Source organism: Myotis daubentonii, chromosome 10 (assembly GCF_963259705.1).
Source record: "Myotis daubentonii chromosome 10, mMyoDau2.1, whole genome shotgun sequence".
Taxonomy (NCBI): domain Eukaryota; kingdom Metazoa; phylum Chordata; class Mammalia; order Chiroptera; family Vespertilionidae; genus Myotis; species Myotis daubentonii.
In genome coordinates, this window is record NC_081849.1 from 47,972,402 (window position 1) to 47,978,265 (window position 5,864).

General features: G+C 44.8%; 1 long non-coding RNA gene across 1 annotated transcript; it reads left to right on the forward strand.

Moving 5' to 3' along the window:
• The first annotated feature begins 325 nt into the window (after positions 1–325).
• LOC132242943 (uncharacterized) lies at positions 326–4,397 on the forward strand. The gene is made up of 2 exons (XR_009454741.1): positions 326–4,103; positions 4,175–4,397. It is a non-coding gene; the product is annotated as an uncharacterized LOC132242943 (long non-coding RNA).
• Positions 4,398–5,864: the final 1,467 nt, after the last annotated feature.

The following is a 5,864-nucleotide window of genomic DNA, read 5'->3' on the forward strand; positions in this document are numbered from 1 at the left end:
AAAAATGCATCAGGATCAAGAGATCCATTTTAAGGCAAAGAAGATTTATTGTTATTTCTGAGATTGCTTATAAAAAAGCAAGAAAGAAGTCTTTTCAAGTTAACTATTTGCTTAGCAAATTAACAAAGTAGCAAATTTCAAAGAACTTGTTATTCAGGTTTTTTTTTTTATCTCTTTGGTGGACACATATCTGCAGGGCAGAGATATTTACTGCCTGTGGCTGTATTTTGTTTAACTTGCTGTTTTCAATTGTTTATTAGAATCCTTATACAGGGCATAGCCTGGCCTCACCTCCCTCCCCCACCTGTCGCCCCCGCTGGCGCAGGTGCAAGCTAAGCTGGAGAATGCCGAGGTGCTGGAGCTGACGGTGCAGCCTGTGCTGCGGGAGTGCTGCGGGGCAGGGCTTGTGGGCGCGAGCAGCTGCAGGCAGAAGCCAGCGAGCACTTCGCTGCTGGCTACATCCAGTGAACCCCCTGCTTGAGTCCATACCACTGCAAAAGGGCAGCGGCTTCTGGGATTTGCTAGGGGACCCTCTGGCCGAGCCCCTGGGAGACCCTAGGAGGAGCAGCTGGCTCACAGGAGGGGCTGATATCCCCTTCTAGTGCACTCCCTTGAAAGAGGCCTGGTTGCTGCTCTGCCACGAAGGAAACTGGTAGAAAGGCAAGAAAGCAGGGACCTAAGGGTTAACAAAAGGGCACTCTCCCTGGACCTGGGAGCCATCAGGACTTTGAAATTCTCCAAGAGAGGAGGAATCTGACTCAGAGACTGGCCCAAACCTCATTGGATTAGGAGAACCAGAGGCTGCATATTGAACTTATAGACTGCAGTTTGCTGGGCAGAGGTCCAAGCCCAGTTATGTAGGGGTTAAGCTACCTGTGTACAGCAAAACAACTTTCTCCTGTGCCAGAATACATTTTAAGAAAATTGAATGCATGATAGACCAGTAAGCTGGGACAAGTAGAATAGGGAAACTGAGCAGAAATCCTATCTTCCCTAAACGAAGGTTAAATCGTTTATGTCAATCTGATTAGTGTCATTTGTTGCCCACACCCAGGGACAAATGAAGTTAGAAAATAAGCCTTATTTTGATTAGTTCTTTTATTCAGGAGGAGCCAACCCGGTCCCTCCCTGCAACATGAATGATAAAATGTATGTTAAGGAATTTCAAAATTGCTCAAACCTTGCTGCCTTGGGTCCAGTTCTGCGTGTGTAAGAAGGGACAGAGTAAAGTTTAGTAGCAGGAGTGAAGAGGCAGGCAGGGCAGAAGCAGGCCAGAAGAAGCTGGCAAGGCCATCCAAACCACCCAGCCACTATTGGCCAGAGCCGCCTGAGGCAGACCTCCTCGGACTGGCAACAGCTGACTCTGACTAGGACAGACTGGGCTTTTTCCAACTGGGCCCCCATGAGCCGATGGTCAAAATGAAGATTGGGGGCCAGACTGTGAACTTTAAACCACTTTTGCCCCAGATGGCTCAGCACAGACTTGCCTAGGTGAAGAGACTTCTCCAATAATCCTGTCCTTAGCAGTGCTGAGAGAGGAAGAATGGAGACTTTATACACCCCAGCCAAAGGCCTCCACATCTGTTCTTGTCAAGCCCCCATAAGGGGACTTGGGCAGTGTTCCTGTTATCTGTCAAAGTTCCCAAGACTGTAAAAGTACTTGTTCATTGAAAAGGTATAAATGTAAATGTTTATTTGATATTTATATATCTACTTAGGTATAAATATTTGTAGATAAATAAAACCCCTGGTTAGTTTCCTGGTGTGTTCTGGAGCAGCCCATTCAGTCTTGACAGAGCCAATGGGACCAGTAACATCTAAGAAGACACCAGTTCTAAGAGCCACCAGACAAACAGCCTTTTTCCTTGGACATCAAAGAGGACTGTGGACCTCAGAAAGAACATGGTAACTCATTCGTTTCTAGTCATGCCAGAATGCCTGTACCCCTTACTTGGACGTGATCTCTTACAGAAATTACAAGCCGCCCATAAGCTTGTTCGAGATGCCCTGCCAGTGCCACCTCGGCCTCTGTACATCCTTTCCAGTCTGGGGACTCGGTGTGGGTAAAGAAGTTCACGACCCCAGGGCTCACCCCAACTTGAAAAGGACTATACCTGCAGAAAATTGTATAATACACTCAGATGATGCCTGCATCTTCATAGACATGGCTTCAGAAAGACAAGGACAATTTTACCTTATATAGAAAGGTCAAAGAGTGGACTTTAGTCACCTCCCTAAAATGTTTTTATAGCCCTGCCATATCTCATGTTTAGTAGTGGAGGATTTGGCTGCCTGAAGTGGTCATGATGGCAATATTATGTTTCATTGTATTGATATGTTGTATTAACCTTCAATTCTCTTACAGGTTTAAATGTAGCTGTAACTGGCAAATGTCCAGTCTCCCACACCGAGGAACATTGCTATAGCTATGTGTTAGCTGTCCTGGAAGGGGAGTATGTGGGGTGAACTCTAAAAGTAAAGGGTGTCTAGCTGCCAAGAGGGCAGGTGCCCAACTGGGCAAAGGAGAATACCCATCAGGTTTTAGTCTCTATCGAGAGATGGTTGACAGTTGGCAGCCTGTATACTGTCTTGCAGGCCTGTGTGACCATGCCCATGTCAGAGGTGGCACAAAACCTCAACTGTAGAAAACTGGGAAAAGCCTGTTTGGAATAGAAGGTCTGAGGCATGGTTATGCATTTTTAAAGAACATAGAAAGAAGGTTTAAAGGCTGGTTTGAAAATATGAAATTTATAAAGGTTGTGTACGTGATAAGAAGAAAAAGAGAAATGTTAAAAGGAAATGAATCAAATGGTACAGGCCAGAAAGTCAGAAAGAGTAAATAACTTACATTCTGCCTCACTAAACAGAGGGTAAATAGTTATGCCAAAGTACTTAGGGAGGACTGATAAAAGAAATCCAACAGTTACTGTTTTGTTATAACTCTGAAGAGTCCATGAAAAAGGACTGACAAGAAAAATCAGAAGATCTTAGAGCAGATCAGTATGTTTTTCTCCTTATAGAATTCCTCTGAAATTTGGCAATGCTAAATAAGTCACGGCAATACATTTCTTTGCATGAAATCAATAAGACCGGTTTTCAATAGTGATTTTATTAACCGTAAACTTTGACTGGAGTATCATGTTTTAAAGAAACCTATCTGAGCTCTGAAGACTTGAAGCCAATAAAAGTGCCACAGGAAAAGCCTAGTATCCTGCTTGGGAGCCCTGAAGATGGCTGGCGCTGGAGCATCAGGCCCAAGCCCTACCATCACTGGCGGTTGGTAAGAGTAGAAGGGGAGCAATAAGGATGCCCTCTGCATCCCTGCGGAACCCCCACACACTCTGGGCCGCAACGAGTAGGAGGGCTACTGAGATGGGCCTTAAAGCCTAGAGCGTGAGCTCAGGTGGAGTTGCTACAGGTGAGGGATTCACCTAACGCAGCAGACACTGCAGGCAGGCCTGATGGCAGCTTGGATGGCTTGGCTTCCTGGCCCTACAGGGCACATTAAGATTCAGTCATGAAATTCCAGCAAAGATAGTCAGTTACCATTCTTGTTGTGTTTATGCAAACATCAGGCCAAATTGAATACAGTAGATAAATTAGTCTTGATTTGGCTTTTTGATAGCCATAGAGGAATTTTAAGAAGAAAACTCCTATTTCAATAGAAGTTGTTAAAGCTAAAAAGGTTTCTTTTCCTTCCACCAAACCGTTTGTTATAGTTTGTCTCTGCCAGGTCACAAGCACAGCTCCTTCTGTGCCCAGGACAGCAGGGAGCCTGAGTGGAAGGTGACCTCTAACCAGACACACGCACTGCAGATCACCTTCAAGAAGACAGCGGACCTTGGCGGACCCCTTGTAATCCTCCTGATGCTGTTGACTTTCGGCCCTTGCATTATTAACAGACTAGTCTAATTTATCAAAGAAGCTTATAGGGGTAGTTCATTTGATAGTTCTACGCGCCCAATACAGGCCTCTAGCAATGGTGAAATAGAAATGCAGTCCGTCTCATGATTGAGCCAGAAGTTCCAAGACAAGGGGGGAATGAAGGGACCGAATGGAACTAATAGCTGTGTCCCTAATGAAAGGACAGAACGGAACTGATAGTAAAAGAACAGAACGGAACTGATAGCTGTGTCCCTAACTCCTCTCCCAGGAAAGCCACAGAATGTATCAGTTACTCAGCCTGCCCTTATCTCAGCCAATGGGAAAGCAAGGGAAACTAGCCCCCGGCCCTCACTCAACCAACCGGAATCGACCAAGTGCCTCCACCCCTCTCCCCAAGCCCTATAAATTCTTTGTTCTCTTGGGACTCGGGGCTCTCTCTCGCATCCAGTCACGGAGGTAGAGGGGGACCAAGCCCGGGCTTGAATAAAAGGACTCTTTGCTTTTGCATCGGACTCGGCTCCCTGGTGGTCTGTCTTGGGGGATCTTGAAATCTGGGCATAACAGAAGGATCTGAAAAGTCCTCAATAATATACTGGTCTTGTTATCTTGGCTAAAAGTTGTTTAATCTCTCTTTGTCTCAGTTTAATAAGGTGAGGGTGACAGGGATCTTGTTAAGAGCATATTAAGATGAGGATATGTGTGAAAAAGCCCTTTAGATACCATCAGGTATAATGTTAGGAATGAATTCTGGATGTGGAGCTGTGGTTTGTAGGTATAAGTTGTGAGAGAAGAGGCGTTACATGTTATAGGATTTCCCATCTGTTAGGGCAGTGTTGGCAAACCTTTTGAGCTCGGCCTGTCAGCATTTTGAAAAACCCGAACTTAACTCTGGTGCCGTGTCACATATAGAAATTTTTTTATATTTGCAACCATAGTAAAACAAAGACATATTTTTGATATTTATTTTATATATTTAAATGCCATTTAACAAAGAAAAATCAACCAAAAAAATGAGTTTGCGTGTCAGAGGTTTGCCATCACTGTGTTAGGGGAAAGAATGTGCCTGCAGCAGCTCCTATACCCTGATACCCTGGGGTTTGGTTTCTTCCAGCGTTTGGGAGCAGATGCCAGATGGAGGTAGCTTATTGCTTTCATTTCTCAGGCAACTTCCATGTATAGTTATCTGTGCTGAGCCAGCTCAGCCAAGGGTTCACAAGCCTGAGTGAGGGCGGCCAATGGATGAAGAAATGACAATGAGAATAAGCTGGGTGTAGGTGGATCTTACCATGCCTGGCTGAGGCCACAGAGAGAGATCCAGAAGCAAGCTGAGCCTTTATTTTATAGCCAGCGGTAAACAAGGTAGTGATCACCATAGTTACAATGTTCTTGTGAGTTTCACTTGTTTTGGCAGCACTTGCTACATCTCCCTCAGCCCATTAGCTTTCCAGATAAGATCTAGGGAGCGTCATAAGGTCAAGCCTAATTATGCTAAGGGAACTGTGCCCTCTAAGCTGTGACTTGTTTGTGGCTTTGCCAACAGGTCAGTCTGAGGCTTAACCCTATAGCTGCGCCCTACAGTTATCATTCCAAGTGGGCGTGCCCATTTGGTTTACCCTGAACACCAGGACTCTCCAGTTTCCTTCAAAAGAACTATCTTGGAAGCTGTCTCTTTCTGTTATAAATGTAAACTTTCCTAGAGATTCGAGCATTTTGGAGCTTGAAATTGATTGGCTAAGTCATGAGCCCCAGAGAATCAGTTCATAGATAAAGTTCTGTCCTGGGAGATCTGAGGTATTTCTTCCAAAGAACAGAGTATGTGAGCACCAGACAGAGGCTTCTGAGTGACCATATTTCTCAGTTTACCAGCTCTTTAAATATTCATACATAGCATCATTTTCCCCAAATTATCCTTGAACATACTGAGCAGAAAAGTGTTTGTTTAGGCATGTATTAAACTTTTCATGTGAGCTTCTGTGCAT